At 41.2% G+C, this 24,585-nt stretch overlaps 1 long non-coding RNA gene, 4 other non-coding genes and 1 pseudogene across 5 annotated transcripts; 5 read left to right on the plus strand and 1 right to left on the minus strand.

The window, feature by feature from the left end:
• LOC108585400 lies at positions 1-14,011 on the plus strand. The gene is made up of 4 exons (XR_001901640.3): positions 1-1,457; positions 2,347-2,440; positions 10,475-10,692; positions 12,301-14,011. It is a non-coding gene; the product is annotated as an uncharacterized LOC108585400 (long non-coding RNA).
• TRNAS-AGA lies at positions 145-226 on the plus strand. Its single transcript has one exon. It is a non-coding gene; the product is annotated as a tRNA-Ser (tRNA).
• TRNAD-GUC lies at positions 834-905 on the plus strand. The gene has a single exon. It is a non-coding gene; the product is annotated as a tRNA-Asp (tRNA).
• Positions 2,908-2,989, minus strand: TRNAS-UGA. Its single transcript has one exon. It is a non-coding gene; the product is annotated as a tRNA-Ser (tRNA).
• A 2,506-nt stretch (positions 14,012-16,517) lies between the features above and the next one.
• On the plus strand, positions 16,518-23,012 carry LOC101024999 (annotated as a pseudogene).
• TRNAQ-CUG lies at positions 16,995-17,066 on the plus strand. Its single transcript has one exon. It is a non-coding gene; the product is annotated as a tRNA-Gln (tRNA).
• Positions 23,013-24,585: the final 1,573 nt, after the last annotated feature.

Genomic DNA, 24,585 nt, shown 5'->3' on the forward strand with positions numbered 1-24,585 from the left:
TTTTTTTTTTTTAAACCAAACTCTCGTTGTATCTGAAAGTTTACATTCAACTCACAAAGCCAATTTTCTTGTACCAATACGGTAGTTATCCTGATTTGCATTTTTTCATGTCTGTAACGTGAAAAAAAACCGTGGTGAGGCCGTGTAGTCGTGGCCGAGTGGTTAAGGCGATGGACTAGAAATCCACTGGGGTCTCCCCGCGCAGGTTCGAATCCTGCCGACTACGAGCTAACAAGAGAAGATTTAGAAGAAGGAAATTTAAACCAATTCAGGTATTGCGAATTGAGTTTGGTACTTCCCCGATCCTGAAACCCCCCACACAATAATGGAGGGTGGAAGTTGTTGACTACTTACTATTTTCATTAAGATTATGGGTGCCTTAATTAGTAGATACCTAATCATTTTCCGTTTAGCGGAACCTTTGCACGGTTTTCTGGGACGCCTTGCGTTTCCCTGCCCTCCAAATCCTCTTGAAGCCTATACTTGTTACAAGTGTTGATAGTGCTTTCCTCTTCATGGAAATTTAGTCCTAGTCTGAGGTCCAAGTCTGTGGTCAGTTATCAGTTTCTGTGGAATCAGTGGTTCAACTGCTTTTGTCACCCGGTCTCGCTGGTTGCAAATGACTAGAAACACTGTCAGAGATATCGACACCATCACAATCAAAAAAGCAGGCTGTCCTGACAGACCCCGTCGTTTCGACTGAGGCGGCATATTAAAGTGTAAATTCGCCAAGTATAATCAATTTAGTACAATACAAACTTACAGACTTAAAAAAGTGGACGAGAGTACTTCAGTTTATTAGAGGTAGTCAAAAAAGATAGTGTCTCAGTTCTTCCTCGTTAGTATAGTGGTGAGTATCCCCGCCTGTCACGCGGGAGACCGGGGTTCGATTCCCCGACGGGGAGAAACGTAGCTTTTTGCATCTTTTGCCACAGAGCTGCGGTGGGACCCACTTGCCATTCCTTCTTAACTGTCACTGGACCCTCTCGACTTTCCTCACTCCTAAAACCAGCTGCTCTGATCACAGAAACATTCCAGGCAATTCTGAAAACTCAAAGTCACAGTTAGTTTAAGGCCCTAAGGAGAATCTAGGTTTAAATGACACAAAATGTACTTATTAAAAGTTATCGAGAATACAGTTGTCTAGCATCTGCCTCTTATTTGCATGGTCAAAAAGCTCATGTAAATGTTCAAATCCTCCATCCTTCTAGACATGAAATCCTGGAATGAAGATATTGACATGGTCCAGCTGGGGGATTGTGTACGCTCCAGCTGCACTAGCTGACCTGGGCAACTCCAAATTATAGAATCCACAAGATGTCAATCAAACGTATGAGGGAAGATGACGAAGTGGCCACAGACTTTTGAGGAGATTCCCAAGTTTCAGGAACACATGAGGAATGTCAACATTGCTACTTTCAACAATATCTGAAGCTTCAGGCAATGTGTTAGTGAATGTATGTCCGATTTAAAATAAAAATCGAGCTTCCTGAAAGGTGGGGGTGGGGGGGGAACTTAAAAAGCCATAGCAATCAGGACAATGTGATACTTGCTCAGGGGGTGTAAATTGGCTCAACCACTTGCGAGAATGACTTAGCATTATATATTAAAGCTTGAATGTATACATGTACTGTGACTGTGCAATTCCACACGTAAGTATATCTCTCCAACAAAAATATTTATTTATATTCACTGAAATACATGTACAAGTATATTCATGGCAGCACTAGTTGTAATGGCCAAACTGGAAATAATCCAAATGTCTCTGTGAAAGTGTTGGACTTTAAGAAGCGCCTTGACATCAGGGGCTGATTTCAAAGAGTGGAGAAAGTGGAAAGTTACTTGTCAGAACAAGAGCAAGGGCATTTAGGGGTTGCTAAGACAGAGGAAACTCAGAATAAAAGTGGCCAAGAGGGGTGAGAACATTCCTGTATTTGGCACCCTGCTAGCTTCTCTTTTGTTCCATTCCTTCCATCTCCTGGCCTTTCTCCTCTCTTCCGTTTTCTTGTTTTTCCGTATCTTTTCTTCTCCTCCCTAGACCTTTTCTTCCCAACTTTCTTCTGTATGAGAACCAAAGTACTGAGTGTCTGAAGTTACACCTTGTTTCCTGAATGTACTGTAAAGCCCAGATAAGTGTTCTTGGTCTTTGAATGTGCTGGAGAAGATAGGAAGAATAGACTGGGGCCAGAGAACTTCACCTGGAATTTTTCTAAACTGTAAGATGAAGGCATTTAACAAAATCAATAGAATAAAAATAATAAGGGCTTGGCAGTCAGAGGTTAGCTTTAACATCCACTTCCTGTGGTTTAATAAACCTTTCCCATTCTTGGGCTCTCGAATTTTCAGGCCGAGAAGATACAATGTGTGTGGTACTGTCTACAAACCAACCATTTATATTGAAGTTACAATCACAGTCATTGTTATTATTGCTGCAAAACAGGTAATGCCTTATTGCTGTTGAATGACAGACAGTCCCTAAACTTGGGGTAACAAAACACTTAATACACAATAGGCAAAATCTTCACACCCCAGACAAGCAACTTAGACTTATCTACAGAGAAAACTCCATGGAGTCTGACTTCAATTCTCAGAGTTTGTAGGTGAGGAAAAGAGAATTGCCTTCCTCAAATTAGGATTAATGTTAGGTGGATTAACGTTAGGTGGTGTTTACACCACAATAGATTCTCTCTTACTGGAGACACAGTTGTCTCAGGTGTTGGAGGAGGAGGTTAATGGACTCAGAGAAAGAGGCAAACTATAAGGCAGGGTTACCTACAATGATGACAGATAGAACGCAGAGCACAAGGCAGGGTTACCAAAGGAGATGACACAACTGTAATCCAGGAGACTCAGTTGCCTTTGGGGTGCAATTAGAAAGAAACTATTTGGGAGAAGTCAGGCTAAAACCGTAGCCGGCAGGATTCGAACCTGCGCGGGGAAACCCCAATGGATTTCAAGTCCATCGCCTTAACCACTCGGCCACGACTACACAGCCATATGGTGTTCTTGGTTACAGCTTTTGAAGATGTGAGTAGTGTGCCATTCTTGGGTAGTATAGTAAGTAGATACTACAGTAAAAGATGTTTTGGTGCCTGGTTACTAAGTCTAGTAACAAATAATTTTCTAGGTGCATTAAAAGCTTCCAGCTTTTAGATGAAATAAGTCATCCATAGTGAATTGGAATTCAGTTGAGAAATGTGGAGTTCAAAGGAGCATTCCAAGACAAGAGATTTGGATTTTCTGTCCCCCTAGAACTCCACTTGCTAGTCATGGTTGAGGCACCTGTTCACAGGTATTTGTGAGATACTAGCAGAAAGGGAGTTTGGAGCTGAGGGTCTGATCCTAGTAGCTTCACACCCTCAAATGACAATGGCACAGGAAACCTGCTAGAGGAAATTTGAAGGAATTATGACCTTGGAGTCATTTGCTTTTGCTTTCAGTATTGAATACTAAGCCAGAAGTATCTTCAACAGCTTTGAACTGCTTTGTCCTTTCTCTGGCTTAAAGAATTCGTTGAAACCCAATTTGAGCAGGGGTGCAGGATGAGAAGGGGCAGGGAGGACCTAGCCTTCGTGGACTCTCTGAAGAAAAAGTTGATGGGAAGGTCTCCATTCTCTCAGGAAAAGCTAACTCCTTTTCACCTTCCCCAGGAAGGGAAGCAGGCAGCCCCAGGAGCCAGGGGAATATGGAGAACCTTAGATAACATGTTTTCCAAAATTTTCCAGCTTGAGAACATTCTTTGTCCCTCCTAATGCAAAAGAGCTTGTAAATGCCACACTAAATCTAGCTATATTAATACCTTTTTTCCCCTAGGATTAAAGACTGTTGGTTCAGGGAAACACTACAGAACCAGGCTTTTATTGTTTATTCTTTAATGGGGAATCTCAGGGATTACAGCTTTGAGTTCTGGGAATTGAAGTGCTTGACCAAAGTACCACCAAGTAGATTCAGACAGACTTTCAGATACAAATGGGAGAATTCCTTTACATTTGAGACCCTCAATACTCCCACACTCGTTTTCATTTAGGGCAGACAAAAAGACAGTTGCTCCTGAAGTGAATTGCACTGTGTTGCTCAGAAAGATATGTTGATATCCTAACCTGTGGTACTTGTGAGTGTGACCTATTTGAAAACAGTCTTCGCTGATTTAATCAAGTTAAGAGGAGGTCACGCTGGATTCAGGTAGGCTCTAAATCCAGTAATCCAGTGACTATTGTCCTTATAGGAAATGGGAAATTTAGAGACACAGTCACCAGGACAAAAGCCATGTTGAGAGGGAGGCACAGTGGAGTGATGCAATTACAAACCAAGAATGCCAAGGATTTTCTTCAATCATTAGGAGCAAGGAAAGAGGTCTCAGATTGTCCCTCAGAGCACCTAGAAAACAACCAACCCGGCCAAAATCTTGATTTTAGATTTCTGACTTCTAGAGCTGTGAGAGAATAAATCTGTCTTTTTAAGTTACCCAGTTTATGGTTGTTTGGGCAGTCTTAGGAAACTAATCAGCTCCCTTACCCATGTTCTTGGAACAAGATCCCTTCTGTTGCTGCCCTAGCACTTCTCCATTCCACCAGGAAGCTCGTGCAAATGGTGACTCACTTTTTTTTTTTTTTTTTTCTCTTGAGATGGAGTCTAGCTCTGTTGCCAGGCTTGGAGTGCAGTGGCGGGACCTCGGCTCACTGCAACCTCCAGCTCCCTGGTTCTAGCGATTCTCCTGTCTCAGCCTCTTGAGTAGCTAGGATTACAGGTATGCGCCACCATGTCCAGCTATTTTTTTTTTTTTCCTGTCTTTTTAGTAGAGACGGGGTTTCACCACGTTGGACAGGTGATCTTGAACTCCTGGCCTCGTGATCTGCCCGCCTCGGCCTCCCAAAGTGCTGGGATTACAGGTGTTAGCCACTGCGCCTGGCTAACTCACTTCATTTTGAAGAAAACTCACTTAGCGAAACAATCCAAACTAAAATAAATCATTTATGTTCAAAGACACTTATGATATTTTGTTATAATAATGAAATAATTAAAATAACAAACATTTCCAACAATGGGAGGGAAGATGATTATGTAATATAGGTTATATCTACCTGGAAAAATACTACCAATAAAAACGATATTTTGCGACTCTTACTAGTGGATAGCAGAAATAAATAAATAAACTAACAGTATTTTTGAAAAGATTGTGATAGTTCAGGCGAGAAGCATGTGATATAATGTTAAGTGAAAAGAGGAGAATTTTAAAAATGCATATACTGTATAACCTCACGTAACATTTTTGCATTATACATATTTGGGAGATGTGGGAGAATACACCAATGCATTACTAGTTGTGTCTGGGTTGTAGGATCATAGGGTTTTTTTTTCTTTGTTTTTCTATGCTGTGAAGCAAACATCATTATTTAGGTTTAAAAACGAAGGGCAGAAATAGCATTTTATTGCTGGAACAGGGAAAAAGTAGTCCCTAGATACAAGAACTTTGATGTTACTCAGTAGTCAAACATTTGGCTCAAGTGGTCACATTGTTCAAGGGGACTTCTGGTTAAAATGGTAGTGAAACCCAGGGCTTTATTTTTGCTTTCTTAAGATGCCCACAAGTTGGCAATAAAAGCAATTCAAAAAATGTGTAAACCTACAGTGATGAAGAGAGCATGAGAGCAAATAACGGATAGTACAAAACATTGTTTGCTTCCCAAAATTAAAGTAGCTTGATGCAAGGGAAATTTACGAGTTTTTTTTTTTTTTTTTTTTTTTTTTTTTCTTTGAGACGGAGTTTCGCTCTTGTTGCCCAGGCTGGAGTGCAATGGCGCGATCTCGGCTCACCGCAACCTCTGCCTCCCGAGTTCTAGCTATTCTCCCGCCTCAGCCTCCCGAGTAGCTGGGATTACAGGCATGCACCACCACGCCCGGCTAATGTTTTGTAATTTTAGTAGAGACAGGGTTTCTCCATGTTGGTTTGGCTGGTCTCAAACTCCCGACCTCAAGTGATCCGCCCGCCTCGGCCTGAGATTTATGTCTTACTCATGTAACAGTCGATTGCAGATTTTTGTGTCAGCAAAGAAAGAGGAACCTGTTTTTTTTCCTTGTGGTGATTCAAGGTTCCAGGCCCCTTCCATCTTATGAATCTATTATCCCCTAAAGCTTGGGAAAGTGCACACTTCTTAAAGGTCTGGAGAAAAACATGCTACTTGCATTCATGATTTATTGATTATAACTAATCATATGGCCTCACTGAGGTGTAAGGAGTCTTGGTAAGTACAGACTTTGGCTGAGTAGCTTAGTCCCACAGACAACACTGTACTATGGAGGAGGAAACAGGAATTTAGGTGGATACCACAATTATCAACAAAATTTGGGAGACAGAAGGGAGTTGGATAAATAGTAATTGAATTAGAGTGGATAAAGCTGAAACCTGTTTGCAAGGTGGGAAGCCAACAATAATAAAGTTGATATCACAGTTTCTTGGAAAGGCTTAAGAGTTGGAAGAACCTGCTGGATACGATGGCTCACGCCTGTAATCCCAGCCCTTTGGGAGGCCGAGGCAGATGGATCACGAGGTCAGGAGTTTGAGACCAGCCTGACCAACATGGTGAAACCCCGTCTCTACTAAAAATACAAAAATTAGCCCGGCGTGGTGACACGTGCCTGTGATCCCGGCTACTTGGGAGACTGAGGCACAAGAATTGCTTCAACCCAGGAGGTGGAGGTTGCAGTGAGCTGAGATCGTGCCATTGCACTCCAGCCTGGGCGACAGAGCAAAACTCCATCTCTAAAACAAACAAACAAGAAAAGAGTTGTTAGAATCATGTAACCTTAGGCTTATTAGTCTGTACTGCCCCTCCTTCACAGAGGGTTTACTTTGGGAAAAAAAAGCTCCAGAGATGCTCTTGACTTAAGGATACCAGGTATAATTGAAATTGGGAGTGAAGCGCATATTGAAAATTGGGAGATGGAATGAAAGTCTCTATAGGACACTTGAAGCTCCCTTTCTGTTTCAGAAAGTATGGACAGCTAAGCTTTCTCTACCTCTAGCCCTAAACATGCAGAAGACTGAAAGACTCTGCTCCCCAAGAAAATTGACCATTATTAAGAAAACTGACCCATAGATATGGACATATCAAGGGTCTGGATTGAAATGGCCTATCATACACAATCATTCTAGAATGAGGCCTATTTGTTTTACCATACCCATAGTACCAATTAGGTTTTGGGGTCTACCTCCTAAATATGACTGAACTGCTATGTGCCACCAGAAATTGGAGAAAACACAGGTACCAAGGCAAACAAATGAACGAAAGAGAGCCTGGTGGAAATAGAGATAAATAGGTAACAGAAGCAAAAACAAAAACAAACCTCACAAAACAAAAACCTATCATTATTATTCTCAGGGAAATAAGAAAGCATTCTGTATATATGAGAATAATAAAATACTATTCTATTATTATTATTATCGTTTCAAGACAGGGTCTCACTCTGTGGCCCAGGCTGGAGTGCAGTGGTGCTATCATAGTTCACTAAGATGCTATTACTTTTTAAAGAGCATTAAGGGGAACAAGAACCCTTGAAAATAACAAATATGGGCATGGGGCAGGAGTATCTCAGCCAAGAAAATTATGTGTGTGTTAGGGAAGCTCTGAGAGTATGGTTGTGGAAGTGCGCCACTATGGTTTGAATCCACAGGGTATACTGATTACCCTGCCCATGCTGAAGGTATTAAAATGCAAATTGAAGGTGAAGGTGTAAAATCTCAATTCATTAAAAACAAAAATTTCCAGAAGGTGTCTGACCAGAAAGGAACCCCCAAGTTGCTGCAGGCAGAAGCTGAGACCGCTAAGTTATTTTCAAGACTGTCAGCAACCTTTTTCTCATGTTTCCATCATTCCCCTCCTTGGCAATCTCCACGAAGATGACAACTGAATCTTTATCTCCAGGCCCGACTTCTCTCCTGAGTCTTCCTAGTGGACAGGTCCACTTGAATGTACTACAGTTACATCAAAGGGCAACATCTAAAGGAGCAGAAGAAATGTGCTTTTCCCTTTGGCCACCATTCTAATTTTTAAAAAATCTTTCCTTTTAATCCTCAATAAATATCTCCAAGGAATAATATTTAAAGAAAAAAAAAAGGAAAATAAGCCTGGGCAACATGGCAAAACCCCATATTCACGAAAAATACAAAAAAATATTAGCCAGGTGTGGTGGCGCACACCTGTAGTCCCAGCTACTTGAGGGGCTGAAGCAGGAGGCTCACTTGAGACTGGGAGGCTTAGGCTGCAGTAAGCTGAGATCACTCCAGCCTGGGTTACAAAGTGAGACCCTATCTCAAAAGATAAAAGAAAATAACAAATATGACAGAAAAAAGTTTAACAGAAGGGTTAGAAGACAAAGTTGAGAACATTTCCCATAAAAAGGGACAAAAAAGAAAAATGGAAAAATAGAATAAAAGATAAGAAAATTAGAAGACAAATCTAGAAGTTTTGACAACATGTGATTGAAAGTTTCGTGGAAGACAACAAAGAAAATAGAGAGGGAAAACTATTAATGAATGCAATAAAATATTCTTTTCTCTCTCTTTTTTTTTTTTTTTTTTGAGATGGAGTTTTGCTCTTGTCACCCAGGCTGAAGTGCAATGGTGCGATCGTGGCTCACTGCAACCTCCACCTCCCAGTTTCAAGCGATTCTTGTGCCTCATCCTCCCAAGTAGCTGGGATTACAGGCATGCACCACCACGCCCAGCTAATTTTGTATTTGTAGTAGAGACAGAGTTTCTCCATGTTGGTCAGCCTGGTCTCGAACTCCTGACCTCAGGTGATCTGCCCACCTCGGCCTCCCAAAATGCTGGGATTACAGGCATAAGCCAGCACCCCCAGCCGTTTAAATTTTCTAAACCTAAAAAGGATCCAAAGGATCCACCTACTGCCCAGCACAATGAACCAAAACAAACAAAAACAAAAACAAAACAAAAACAAGACAAAAAAACAAGAATTATCCAGAGAGTCTATTTTAGAATGGCATTTAAATTCATCACCACACTGATAACAAGAAGACAACAGAGTAATGCTCACAGAATTCTAAGATAAAATTGTTTTCACACTAGAAATCCCTACCTGACCAAACTAAAATCGTATGAAGTTTGAATAAATATATTTTCAGAAATGCATCATATTTTTTAGGTCATAAGCAGGAAACAGAGACCTCATGAGGACTCAAACTCCAGTGTCTTTCATGCAAAGAATTGGTTACAGAGGTGGTGGAAGATCAAAGAAGCCAACTGGGATGGGAGGTAGAAATCTGAACCCAAGAGGTGGGATCTCCCTCTGGAGCAGGCAGGTCTGGCAGGATCTGGAGCCATGGAGGAGACACAACTGCTGCCAGAAATGCTGCAAGTAACAGGGAAGGAAAGCAAGAAATAGCCTGACTTCCTCCTTCTCTCTACCTCTCAATATTCCTTCATTGTCTTCTATTGGCTGAATTCAGGCAGAAGTCAGCGGCCATCAGTGGAAATGCAGTGGCAGGGGCCAGCCACTGGCACTACAGAGATGACCAAGGGAGTGGCTAGGAATGCATCTGAGCTCACTACAGAGATGACCAAGGGAGTGGCTAGGAATGCATCTGAGCTCAAACAGGCTTAAGATTGCCAAATGCAAAATCTCAAAAAATTTCTCTTTTCTCAGAAAGCTGTTGGAGGATCTTCTCCAAAAATAGGGAGTAAACCAAGAGATTTGTGACTTAACAAAAAAACCATTCAATACAGGTGAGCGGTAAAGGGGCTGGCTCTTCCGCAGATGGAGAAGCATCAGCATGATCGCTATAAAGCAGACCTACAGATTAACCAGTTCAGATTGGACAAGTTTAAAAAAAAAAGGAACTGAAAAATGACCAAATTCAGAAGTATTTTGCAGCACTGGAAGAGAGTTGGGGGACAAATTAGTATTAGAAACACAGAAAGGAGGCAAACAAAAGAGGCAGTATTCAAATTAGGAAAAACAAGAGAATGTAGTTATAGTATACAAGTGATCCTGCGGTGAACAATATTTCCATGGACATAATAAGGAAAACACTTAACATTATTTAGCCACAATACTATGATACAAATACATTGAAAGATGAGGGTAGATAAGTGTATTTGTGTTTTAGGCTATATCTTTTCTTTCAGTGTGGGAAGTCTTTAGATATCTGTATCAATCAGGACATGAGCAGGAAGTGGAATGTTTACTTGAACTAGAAAAGTTGAGGATAATTTATTTAAATTATTATTTACAAATAAATGGGCAGCATAGATTACTGGAGCTACTAATCCGTACTATCCTTGAGCTTGATGGGCATAAGATGGAGCCTGGGACCTGCAGCTCTTTGGAGAGGGCTGTGTAGAGAGGTTTCCTGGCAGATGTTGGGACATTTCCTGGGGGATTCAGACTGCAGCCAACAGAACCAGAGAATAAATATACCAGCTTCACTCTTCACTCTTCCCCTGGATCTCTTGTAGGTATTCTCTTGGCCAAACTAAAGCAGGAGTCAGAGGATAAAGAAGCCCATTGAAAATGTCCATACTGATCAGCGCCAGGGCAGACAACAAGATGCAGAATGGGGCCAGGGGACCTGGATGATATGCAGCACGAGGTCTAAAATTGAGGAACCAAGAAATTGCAGGGCAGCCAGGTGCAGTGGCTCATGCCTGTAATCCCAGCACTTTAGGAGGCTGAGGTGGGTGAATCACCTAAGGTCAGGAGTTTGAGACCAGCGTGGCCAACATGGTGAAACCCCATCTCTACCAAAAATACAAAATTATCCGGGAGTGGTGGTGCGCGCCTGTAATCCCAGCTACTCCATAGGCTGAGGCAGGAGAAAGGCCTAGAATCCAGGAGGCGGAGGTTGCAGTGAGCCGAGATCGTACCAGCCTGGGTAACAGAGTGACACTCTGTCTCAAAAAAGAGAGAATGAGAGAAAGAAAGGAAAGGAAAGGAAGAAAGGAAAGAAATAGAGGAAAGAAAGGAAAGGAAAGGAAAGAAAGAAAGAGAGAGAAAGGAAGGAAGGAAGGAAGGAAGGAAGGAAGGAAGGAAGGAAGGAAGGAAGGAAGGGGAAGAATAACAACCGCAATCAGTTGTGCTTACGAAGTGTCAGGCACTGTTCAAAGTTCTCACAGAATTCTCTCAATAACCCGTAAGTGTTCTTCTTATTCCAGTTTTACAGTTGAGGAAACTAAAACACAGAGAGGTTAAGCTCCTTGCCCAAGGTCATAGAACTAGGAGTGAAAACCAACTGGACAGTTGCCACTAGGAAACCTAAATTCAGTTTAGAGAGAGTTTGGAACAGAAAAATGCTGTGCTTCTTTGTTTTTCTTATGATTTTATTTATATGAAAGATCCAGAATAGGTCAATCCATTGAGACAGCATGCAGACTGGGGTGGTTGCCAGGAGTTGTGAGGGAGGGAGGAAAGGGGAGAAACTGCTTAATGAGTAAGGGGTTTTACCCTGGAAGGATAGAAATGTTTTGGAACTAGATAAAGGTGGTGGTTACACAACACTGTGAATGTCGTGAAGGATATTGAATTGTTCACTTTAAAATGATTAATGGTGAAAAAACAAATAAACAAAAAAAGACTCTGTTCCTTAGCACGCCTGAACAAATGCAGTGTTAATCCACTGAGTACAAGTACTGAGGCATCAGCCTAAATCAGTGGTTCCCAATCAGAGGTGATTTTGCTTCCCAGAGGACATCTGACAGTGTCTAGAGACATTTTTGATTGTCATAACAAGAGATGGGGAGTATACTACTGAGATTTAGTACGTAGGGGCCAGGGATGCTACTGAACTTCGTACAATGCACAGGACAGCCCCCACGACAAAGAATGTCCTGGTCTAACATGCCAGTAGTGCCAAGGTTAGAAAACCCTGGACTAGACGATCAAGGACTGAGGGTGAGAGGGGAATAAGGGCCCCGAGGTATAAACCGACTAAAAGAGTTCCTTCTATCACCCAGGAAAGAGGTTGAGAGTGGAAAGGCAGGAGACTGTCCCTCCCTTTCTCTTTCAGAATAGTCCTGAAAATCAGTGCAACCTCGGACATCCACGGTTAAAGTCAGACCCTGTTTTGGAAATGGCTTGGAAGGGCGGCTTTCTGTTCCTTCTCAAGCCCACAAAGTTGCTCTTCTTTCTTTGCTCAGACGCTTTCCTTCTGCAGACTGCCTTTCCTGACAAGAACAGACTCAGATAGTCTGTAGAGTGGTCCCGCCCCGAAGCTGCAAAATAGTGTGCAAAGCTGTCATGAGGTTTCCACTGCACAGTTCCAATGTTCCATTTGCTCTGGCGACAGATCTTTCGGTGACCTTCGAAGGCGGCTTCGAGATTGACGATGTATAAGAATCTGCGGCCGGAAAGCACAGCATGTTGCCCAAGACAGTCCACAGACATCGCAGTTGCCTGGAAGTCACGAAACTACCACCACGTTCTCGCTGCTCCATCGCGCCGCCATCTCCCACTCTCGGCCGCTGCGGCCCCAGGACGGCGCCCTCCCACCCACCAGACCCAGGTCTCCTGGCCCCCTGAGCCCTACACAGCCCGTGAGTCAGCCCTGACATGCCCAGTCCCCTGCTTCTTTGTGTTTTTATAGAAAAAACAAAACAAAACAAAACAAAAAACTTGCCAATCTATTTGGGTTATAAAACAATGTATTGTGCACATTTACTATAATGATAATAATTATATAAGAAATAATTTGGGAGAATGGTGTCCAAAATCAGCTATAGTCATGAGGGTTGCACCTGGAAGAGACTGCCTCTCTGATGTTCAAAGTTTGAGAATTAGTCCTTAATGAATAAATGTATATAGTGCAATTTTGAAGTGTATACTTTCCTTTTGTGAACAGGATAGAATCTGCACTAAACAGAAACCAATACAATTCTCTGTAACAAATTATCTCAGTAGAGGTCCAATTACCCGGTGATAAATATGCACCTGTTCTTCTCCACTGTCTGACCTACTTATGTCTGCATCAAGTATCCCCAAACTGCTCTGTCAGGAATATACACCCCAAGAGCCCTCTGAGAACTGGTTTAACTAGTATTTTGGCTTGTTATGGGTGCACCTGTGACCTAAGTTACAAGACCAATATTAATGAAATGTTCATGTACAATTAAAAGACAATTTTACTTCAGTAGTATGATGCTTAATTTCTGCTTATAGAATTCATTTTTTATTAGTTAAAAATTATGCTAGATGACATACAGAGGAATATCAAATGCAGAGGATTCTTAGCCTGAGATTCATGGACCTCAAGTGTTTCATGAACACCTTGAGATCGTTTTCAAAATGGTGTATGTGTGTATCTAGGGGCATCTTTCTGGGAAAGGGGTTTCCTAGATTTTATTCAATATGATCTGGAGTCCAGAGCAAAAAAATATTGTACAACTCTTGGCTCTACTGACTTTGACATTGGGAATTTGAGGGAGAGGAACTTTCCATCAGCATTTTGTTTTTGGGGAAATAAATAAAATGACTATGAGCAAACATGAAGACCAATTCCCAAAGACTGGTACTAGTAGCTCCTGGTGTGGAACCAACTTCAGCATGGCAGGGAACAAAAAAATGTTCAGTTATACTGAGGGCAAAAGGACAATGGGAATCTCCTAAGTTCCCCAAAGTCACTTCTGCCACTCCCTGATGTTTACAGTTCAAAGCAGATACTTGTGATTCCAAAACAAACAACCTTGAAGCCCTGGCCCAATCCATGGTCTCAGTCTATCCTTCAACTTTTTCTCAGCCCTTCTTTTACTTCCACTACGGTATTGCCGCCCAGACAACCAGTCCACAGACTACGCCCCTATCTTGTATCTCACAGTAGGCGAAAAGGTTTGGGCCAACACTGTCTTCTAAATACCATCTTCAATCCCTGCCTAAACTCAAATATCCAGCTTATTTGAGCTTCTCAGTTTATCTAGGCTGTTAGCTTCCAGTCACCTGCAGTTTTCCCTAACTTTCTCTGTGTGAGTGTTAGTTTATTCACAGTTTTTAGCCAATATCCCATCACTACAAACTGAAATCTCCACAGGCAGGGCCAGTGCTTAGTGTACTGCTCAATTCTGTGTCCACAGCACTAAGGGCAGCAGTGGGCATGGCACAAAAATTTGTCCTTCCTATTTCCAAGTCTGTATACTCTCAGGTCAGTTGCATGCTGTGCAAGCTGTGTCACTAGGTCTGATAATGTGGCTCATTAAGCAAAAAGAGGAGATAATTGTACCGATGCACATTGCAAGCCAGAGTTCTGAATTCGTTTTGAAGAAATAACTTCATTTGTTCACATTTTTGTTCTTATTCCCATGATCAATAGTTTCCATTTAATTGGGAAGATAGAAAGGAGTTCCCATATATCCCCACACTCAGTTTCCCTTATTATTAAAATCTTACATTGGTATGGTACATTTGTTACAAATAATTAACAAATATGTATACATTATTATTAACTAAAATGAATATGCTAGATTTCCTTCATTTTTACCTAATTTCCTTTCTCTGTTCCAGGATCCTATTCAGAATTCCATGTTATTTTTAGTCATCATGACTCCCTAAGCTCTATTGGCTGTGGCAGTTCTTAGACTTTCCTTGATTTTGATGATCTTGACAGTTTTTGAAGAGTACTGATCAGGTATTTTGTAGAATGTCCTTCAACTAGGATTTGATATTTTTCTCATTATTAGATTGGAGTTAGGGGTTCAAAGGAGCAAGACCTCAGAAGTAAAGTGGGAGTTTTTTGTTTGTTTGTTTTGAGACAGGGTTTCCCTCTGTCATGCAGGCTGGAATACAGTGGCACCATCTCGGCTCTCTGCAACCTCCGCCTCCTGGGTTCAAGCGATTCTCCTGCCTGGGCCTCCTGAGTAGCTGGGACCACAGGCATCTGCCACCATGCCTGGCTAATTTTTGTATTTTTTTTTTTTTTTTTTTTTGAGACGGAGTTTTGCTCTTGTTGCCGAGTGCAATGGCGTGATCTCAGCTCGCCGCAACCTCTGCCTCCCAGGTTCAAGCAATTCTCCTGCCTCAGCCTCCCGAGTAGCTGGGATTACAGGCATGCACCACCACACCCAGCTAATTTTGTATTTTTAGTAGAGACGAAGTTACTCCATGTCGAGGCTGGTCTCGAACTCCTGACCTCAGGTGATCCGCCCGCCTCGGCCTCCCAAAGTGCTGGGATTACAGGCGTGAGCCACCGCACCCGGCCTAATTTTTGCATTTTTCTTAGAGACAGGGTTTCGCCATGTTGGCCAGCTTGGTCTCGAATTCCTGGCCTCAAGTGATCCACCTGCCTTGGCCTCCCAAAGTGCTGGGATTACAGGCATAAACCACCATGCTTGGCCTAAAGTGCCATTTTTATCACATTATATCAAGACTATATACTATCAACATGGCTTTTCACTGCTGGTGTAGTGCTTTTGGGATTCATTCACTGCTTACTTTCCCACCCTTTTTCATACTGTATTCTGTAGAGCAATCACTATGCAGAGCCCACAATGAAGGGGTGGAGTTATTTGGAATTCTGCTCAGGAGATTCCCTGAAAAACTGAGATTTGTTGCACATCAGGGAAGCTGTAGGGATTGGTTTAAATCTTCTATTTATTGTTGCTCAAATTGTTTCAGCTTTGACCATTACAGGCATATATTTTTAATTTTTTTTTTTTCCAGAGAGCACAGAACTTGGTACAAGCCCTAGCCTTTAGAAATGCTCATCTTAAAGTTGTTACCGGGACCTTCAGTTTTTCAAAAGCCTGCAGTGGGCTAGATTTTTGTTGAAAATACTTAGGATCCTCATGCTTCTTGTTCCCAAGGCTCCTGCAATCCACCTTTAGTTATGCCGTTTAGCAAGAGGGTTTCATTCTGTCTTGCTTTCTGGTAGTGAGCGGATCGGAAAGTCATAGGGCTGGGAGAAGATGTATTGGATGAGATATGTACGGATACTCTCGTTGCCACTGTACAGCGGCCGTTGTAGCTCATGCCGCAGAACACACGGCCCTACGGGCGGGGTCAATTTTAACCTGGTAGCCACAGTGCCGCCTCATTTAAGCCGGAAGGATTTTTGTCCATGATACCAGACGTCTCTAAGTAATGAAGTCATTTTGGCAGATGCCGATACCTCTCATGTGATCTTGTTGGGAAGGTTCAGATCCTATCAACTGCGATTATTTACTCTTAAGGACCCTCTGCCTCCTTCCTCAGCCTTTCTATTTGACAATATAAGATCGCTTTTGTTTCCTGCAATGAACAGTCCTAGACAAGTCACGTCCGGGTCTTGGCATCCGTAAATTTTTACTGCTGAATATTTTGGGAGAGGCTCATAGTTAATACCATTGAAAAAGACCAAGTCAAAGCTTTATCAGTGAGAAACTAATTACAAAATCCTGCTTTGCAAATATTCGAGCTTTTAACAGTGCTTTACCCTTTGGTATCCACGAGGTGGAGCCTTCCCGTGAAGCTGAAAGCATCTTTCGGTGTCCTGTTTTTTGTTTTTTACCCTCGTCAACGCCACAGCTAGGACTAGTTGACATGCCACCTCAACTGAAGTCATCCATAATTTATATGTTACGAAATCGAACTTTCAAAAGTGTGCCTAGCATTAGGAGCAAAGAACGCCGGACAAACGCTCGGGAGGCGGCAAGCCTCGCGGTTCTTCCAACAACGCAATCTGTCAGCGCCTCTAGGTTGGTGCCCTCTGCCCCTGCGTCGGGGCAGCCGGGTTGAGGGCGGCCGAACCGAGGCTAGGGAACCCCGAAGGTTGCAGAAGGCAGAGGGACGCTAAGAGTCTAAGGGGGACACGGACTTACCTTATCTGTCCCTGGAAACCGATTTGCTCTTGGATTTTGCACGAAGAGCCCCGTGCGAAACGAAAAGGGAACTTGTGTGGTGGCGGCAGATAACGAACATTAGGGTAGACACTTAGGTTCTTAAAGGGAAGACGGCTTGAATTCAGAAATGAAGATATATTCCATCAGGAAGGAATGATAGTAACGACAGCTATAGTGGGGTTCCATGGTGTAATGGTTAGCACTCTGGACTCTGAATCCAGCGATCCGAGTTCAAATCTCGGTGGAACCTGAAGTTTTTGGTTTTTTTTTTTTCTTCTTGCTTCCTCACTATTTTTTTCTTTCTAAAATAAATTTCCCTCTTAGATGCGATTGGCAGGGAATCTCCAGTTCATATGAACCCAAAGTATGACACGGACTCTGTATGGGGCCCACTGACTCTCCGCTCTATGTTCAGAGCAGGAGACCATTCCTCATACCTCCTTCCTTTTAGTACCCTCCTCACCACCACCTAACAGATATTCTAATGCCCAAAATAATTTGAGTTGAATTAAACTTTTTATTTGATTTATTGCCTTATGAAATGCGGTTAATTCACTTCAGAGGACAAAAAGGACTCAACAGATTTGAGGGAGAAGAAAGATTCTTGTATGTATCTTTTTCCCAAGAGAATGAGGCTTTATAATGCCTTTCAGGTGCAATCACTAGAATTTACAGGTGTTTCATTTGCCACTGAGAAACAAGGATTCGTGAAAATAAATCTGTATTTTAAATAAAAATTGCTTAAACTCTCTTAGGTATTTGAACACTATTGGATCTTCGCATGGTAACTTCAATCACTGTCAACACGGTAAGTAAATACCCAGATACATCTTCTAAGTGCTTCCATGGTGCTCTGTTGGTCATTTCTATGACATTAACCTACCACACAGAATTGCTGTCAATACTGAATATGTCCCATAGAATGATACAGCTTTAAAATTGTATCCTAGATGTCTCTGTGATTATTTTGTCTTCATAAAACTAAATGTCTCCTGTTGCAAGTTAATTTTCTGGTAAATGTTTGGATTTGTCACAACTTAAGGTAAGACAAAGAAGTTACTGGGTCTCTGAAGAAATAAGTCCAAAGTGCTTTCCTTAGTTTGATCTTATCTATTAGTATTTATAAAATTGTGTATTTTAATTATGGATACAGGGTATCAGGCTATATATTATAATCTTTTTTCATTTAATCTTATATTACTAAAATTAATCATCTCTTTTGTTGTATGTAGCTACCATTCATTCACTGATTTCATGTTAGCTGCTGTGTAATATGAACATGCCACAGCTCATTCATTCATCTTTCCATTAATGGGAAACCTAGAGTTATTTATAATATAAATTTGATTTTGAATTATGGCAATTCTTGAGTCACAAAAATTAAAAATTATGTTACTGCAGAGGAAATTCCTGATTCTGCAACCATACATTTTGTGGAGAATTTGAGCTGTCATTTTCATTTTCCAAATGCTTCTGCACATAATGATTATTCACCCTTTTATATTGTACTACCCATTCCTTCTGATTCCTCATGCATTTTCTAGTGTTAACTGCTAGCAGCATTATGTTCTCCAGCATGGAATGCCTTTGCTAGGCCTTATGCCACCACTGCCTCTAAAAGCTTAAATATCTACCTGCTTTTAGCAGATATCTATTCATTACCCTTACCAAGGCAAATGTTGCAAGAAAATAGATGCCACCTTTAATTTAGAAGCAAATCCCTAATTTGCTTCTAAACATTTCTTTATAGACTTTATTATACTTGCATAAAGATGTATCATGATATAATACATAATTTTGGAGTTTTCTCCCCTTGTTTATATACATATTTCTTCTGAAAGAAGAAATACATCTGATTGGCAAAGCTTAGGGCACATGCCTGCCATCCTAGCTACATAGAAGCCTAGGAAATTGTTTTAGACAGTTTGGACTACTGTTACTATATAATGTTTGTTGACTTAAACAACAAACATTGATTTCTCACAATTCTGAAGGCTGGGAAACCCAAAATCAAGGTTCCAGCTGATTCAGTGTCTGGTGAGGCCTCCCTTCTTGATTTGCAGCCTACTGTCCTCTTGCTCTATCCTGACATACTGTGGGGGGAGAGAGAGAGAGAGAGAGAGAAAGAGAGAGACAGAGACAAAGGGAGAGAGAAGGGGAGAGAAAGAGAGAGAGAGAAAGAGAGAGAGAGGCTTCCACATATGAATTTGAGGGGGACACAAACATTCAGTCCATAGCAGAAATTTAGTTATGACAGTACCATTGAGGATGCATAGTTCATTGGTAGAGAATTCTCCCTAGTCATATGAAGTCTTAGGCGTATTAGACCACTATGTTCATCAATATGATTATCTATAATTTCTTTTCTTCCTAAACTTTTCTTTTTCCATCAATTTTCTCTTTCATTATGATTCAGCCACAGAATCTATATAGGCCAGGCACAGTGGTTCATGCCTTTAATTCCCACAGTTTCAGAGGGTGAGGTGGGTGGATCACTTAAGGCCAGGAGTTGGTGACCAGCCTGAGCAACATGGTAAGACCCTGTCTCTACAAAACTAATAATATATTTGTTAAAGAATCTGTTAAAATATTAGTTAATAATTACTAAATTTTGAGATGTAGAAACAAAATGGAACTAAAATGATGAATAACAATAATTCACAAAATGGGATGTTGTAATAAGGATCAAATTATACTCGAGTCATTTATCATAATAAAAGATAATTTTTAAACTGTTTACTGAAGTTATAATTGATGCAAATGCTGAATGAATGACTATGAAATTAGTACTTGTCTGAGGTCATGGCCAAAGCTACACTGTAGCACCCCTTTGCTGTGAATAAAATGTCAGGATGTAAAAATTTAAGAATTTTATTGAAAAACTAATTATTATTAGCATTGTATTTAATGTATTATATTTTATATCAATATATTACTATAAGAATTGTGTTGTAATCAAAACTTTACTAGTCAAAATTTCAAAGGTTGATATTATTGTGTATCAATATCATTTACTAGATTTTTCTTCAGTCACTCTACTGCACAGTTGGGCCAAAAAATGGATGCCCACTTTTAACTTAGATGGACTTCATTGCTTCTAAACATTTCCTTTTCTTCAAAGATTTTATTATACTTGCATACACAAAGATTTATCATGATATAATACAAAATTTTGGAACGTTTCCCCCTTGTGAAAGTTTAATGTGACAAAACAGACATTTTGCTTTTAAATTATTTTGACAAAATGAAAAAAGTTATCATATAGAAATTTTGTTTAAAGACTCAAGGCTAAGATAGAAAATAGTTTTTGAAGGTATTTTTAAATATTCTAGAAATGAAGTATTAAGATGTAATTACAACTTTATTATTCTTCATTTTATTCTAATGTAAATATTTATATTTGTTGAGAATAAAAGTATATGATCTTCCTATACAGCAATCTAAAGAACTCTTATGTTTATATTAACTTCCTTATATTAAATTCAATTTTAATCTTAATATTACATAAAATGTAAAGTTTTTCACAAATTATTAATTATTGAAGCATTTTATCCCAAAACAGTAAAAATCCATTCATATTTCAATGATTGACAGTATCTTAACAAATAAAGCTCACAAGGAGATTTTCACTCTATGTTTAATAGCTAAAATTCTTATTCTTGTACTAAACAATGAGTACTAAAAAATAAATAAATAAATAAATAAAATAAGACAACCATACTATTCAGATAATAAAAGTAAACCTGGCCTTTTCTGACCATGGACGCTGCTGAGAAAACACTGTTAAATGTCTCTCTTCCCACTGCCATCATATCTAAGTCACAGTCTCCTAAAGAGCCTGAACAACTGCTGAAGCTTTTCATTGTCATTGGAGGGTTGAGCTTTTTTTTTTTTTTTTTTTTTTGAGACGAGTCTTCTTCTGTCACCCAGGCTGGAGGAGTGCAGTGGCACAATCTGGGCTCGCTGCAACCTCCGCCTCCTGGGTTCAAGTGATTCTCCTGCCTCAACCTCCCGAGTAGCTGGGACTACAGGTGTGCACCACCACGCCCAGCTAATTGTGTGAGTGTGTGTGTTTTTAGTACAGACAGGGTTTTACTATGTTGGCCAGGCTGGCCTCCCAGAGTACTAGGATTACAAGCATGAGCCACTGCACCCAGCCAGGAGGATTGAGCTTTGAAATAACTGATGAGAGCCTGAGGAGCCATTTTGAGCAATAGGGAACGCTCACGGACTGTGCAGTAAGAAAGATCCAAACACCAAACACTCCAGGGACTTTGGGTTTGTCACATATGCCACTATGGAAAAGGTGGATGCAGCCATTAATGCAAGGCCACACAAAGTGGATGGAAGAGTTGTGGAACCAAAGAGAGCTGTCTCAAGAGAAGATTCTCAAAGAACAGGTGCCCACTTAACTGTGATAAAGATGTTAAAGAAGACACTGAAGAACATAAACTAAGAGATTATATTGAACAGTATGGAAAAATTGAAGTGATTGAAATCATGACTGACCGAGGTAGTGGCAAGAACAGGGGCTTTGCCTTTGTAACTTTTGATGACCATGACTCCATGGATAGGATTGTCATTCAGAAATACCATACTGTGAATGGCCACAACTGTGACTTTAGGAAAGCCCTGTCAAAGCAAAAAATGGTTAGTGCTTCATCCAGCTAAAGAGGTCGAAGTGGTTCTGCAAACTTTGGTGGTAGCATTGGAGGTGGTTTTGGTGAGAATGACAACTTTGGTCATGGAGGAAACTTCAGTGGTTGTGGTGGCTTTGGTGGCAGACGTGGTGGTGGTAGATATGGTGGCAGTGGGAATGGTTATAGGGGATGTGATAATGATGGAAGCAATTTTGGAGGTGGTGGAAGCTACAATGATTTTGGCAATTACAATGATCGGTCTTCAAATTTTGGACCCATAAAGGGAGGAAACTTTGGAGGCAGAAGCTCTGGTCCCTATGGTGGTGGATGCCAATACTTTGCCAAACTATGAAACCAAGGTGGCTATGGCAGTTCCAGTAGCAGCAGGAGCTATGGCAGTGGCAGAAGATTTTAATTACTGCCAGGAAACAAAACTCACCAGGAGAGGAGAGTCAAAGAAGTGACAGGGAAGCTGCAGACTACAACTGATTTGTGAACTCAGCTAAGCCCAGTGGTGGAAGGGCCTAACTGCTACAAAGAAGACATGTATTAGACAAATACTCATGTGTATGGGCAAAAAACTTGAGGACTGTATTTGTGACTAATTGTATAACAGGTTATTTTAGTTTCTGTTCTGAGGAAAGTATATATCATTCCAACAAAGGGTTTTAATGTAGTGGATTTTTTTTCTTTTTTTCTTTTTTTTGCAACCATGCTGTTGGATGCCAAATGTAATAGTCTAATCACGACACTGAATAAATGTGTCTCTTTAAAAAATGTGCTGTGTAAAGTTAGTCTAGTTTGAAGCTATCTTGGTAAATTTCCCCAACAGTGTGAAGGGAATTCCTTCAGGGTGATGCCATATTCTATTTGAAATTTGTATACAACCTGCTTGAGTGGAGAAGCCATTGTCTTCAGTAACCTTGGTGTAGTTGAACTGATAGTTACTGTTGTGACTTGAAGTTCACCATTAAAAGAGTTCACCTGGCCAGGCGCGGTGGCTCTCATTTATAATCCCAGCACTTTAGGAGGCTGAGGCAGGAGAATCACTTGAACCCAGAAGGCAGAGGTTACAGTGAGGTGAGATGGTGTCATTACACTCCAGCCTGGGTGACAAAGTGAGACTCCACCTCAAAAAAAAAACAGAACAAAATAGGCTCAAGGATCCCAGAAATAACATGGAAGTAGGTATCTGGCTATTTGACTTTCATTCTGGCCTGGGGATAGGGGGTTCTTTACAGCCTGGGGCAATGAAAGTCTCAGCTCCCTATTTTGCTTTCTTCAAAACGTGCGCGCGCGCGCGTGTGTGTGTGTGTGCGAGTGTGTGTGTGTTGGAGGTAGAGGGAAAGCACCTTGTTACAGCCTGATGAAAGTCTAGATTCCCCACTTTGCCTTTGCTGTCGTGTGTGAAGGTTTCGACCACAGGTTTTTTTTCCTCTTCCAGCTTCCCAAGAGCAGAAGTCCCTAGAAATGGAGTTTGTAACTCCACTGAATACATAAAATTAGTTTAAAAAATCATAAGTCATAAAACAAAACAAAAATTTTTTTGAATATAAAACTTTTAGAAGTAGAGTCAGGCTTCGGCCGGGTGCGGTGGCTCATGCCTGTAATCCCAGCACTTTGGGAGACTGAGGAGGGCGGATCACGAGGTCAGTAAATCGAGACCATCCTGGCTAACTCAGTGAACCCCGTCTCCACTAAAAATACAAAAAATTAGCCGGGTCTGGTGGCGGGCGCCTGTAGTACCAGCTACTTCGGAGGCTGAGCCAGAATGGCGTGAACCCGGGAGGCGGAGCTTGCAGTGAGCCAAGATTGTGCCACTGCACTCCAGCCTGGGCAACGCAGCGAGACTCCGTCTAAAAAAAAAAAAAAAAAGTAGAGTCAGGCTTTGGTCCAATAACTCATTAAAAGATTATTTTATATTAGGGAAGTGTCCTCAGCCTTCTGTTCATATGCCCTTGCTTATTTTGATTCTATGTATTACGCAGCACAAACATTCACTGCCTTTTCTTTTCTTTTTTCTTTTCTTTTTTCTTTTCTTTTCTTTTCTTTCTTTCTTTCTTTTTTTTTTTTTTTTTTTGAGACAGACTCTCACTCTGTAACCCAGGCTGGAGTGCAGTGGTGCGATCTCGGCTCACTGCAACCTCCGCCTCCCAGGTTCAAGCGATTCTCCTGCCTCAGCCTCCTGAGTAGCTGGGATTACAGGCGCCCACCACCACGCCTGGCTAATTTTAGTATTTTTAGTAGAGACAGGGTTTCACCATGTTGGTCAGGCTACTCTTGAACTCCCGACCTCGTGATCCACCCGCCTCGGCCTCCAATAGTGCTGGGGTTACAGGTGTGAGCCACCCCGCTAGCCTAACTTTTCTACCCTTAGGGACACTATGCTGTATTAACTATCTTCACAGCTCTGTAGGTTAAGCCCCTTCTGCTTCAATAGCCAGATAATCATTATTGTATGGTTGTCACCCATGTTTTCAACTTAAAAACACATGAATCATCACGCAACCATTTTACAACGTCATCTGCACCATAGAGATTTTTAAAACATATATCTCAAGAACTCATATAAAAACCAGAAATTTTTAGCAATTATATGTCACTTTGTTTCAGAGACTCCTTGAACACTCATACCACTCAAGCCGGGGTCCTCCTTGCCAACTTGGCAATGAGTAATATAGTTGTCAAATCACATTTTACCATCTGCTTTCACAGACCTCTTCTGATACCAGCTGTGAAAGTTTGGGATATCTGGAAAACAGACACTAAGATGTGTTAGAAGTGCAAGAGGTTATTGACAATAATGCCCATAACAATAAACAAAGAGGAGAAGGAAAGACGAATGCAGGAAGAGCTTTCAGACCGTGATGTGGGTCAGGCATGGGCAAAATTAGAGAAGGAAGAAAGTAGGATTCAGTAGAAAAAGCCTGAGGTTTTCGCACAACTCTGAGAAAGTCTTGTCCAGCTTTGGTATAAAGATTGCCCATGGATGAGACCCCAGTCAAGTGGAAATGACCAGACTTTAGCGTACACCCACTGTGCTCACCAAGAAGAAAACAACCTCAGTTTGAACACTGTGGAAGATGGTAAAAGTGCTGTAGCTGAAGATGGTAAAAGTGCCTTGGAGGC

Source organism: Papio anubis, chromosome 6 (genome assembly GCF_008728515.1).
Source record: "Papio anubis isolate 15944 chromosome 6, Panubis1.0, whole genome shotgun sequence".
NCBI classification, from domain to species: Eukaryota; Metazoa; Chordata; class Mammalia; order Primates; family Cercopithecidae; genus Papio; species Papio anubis.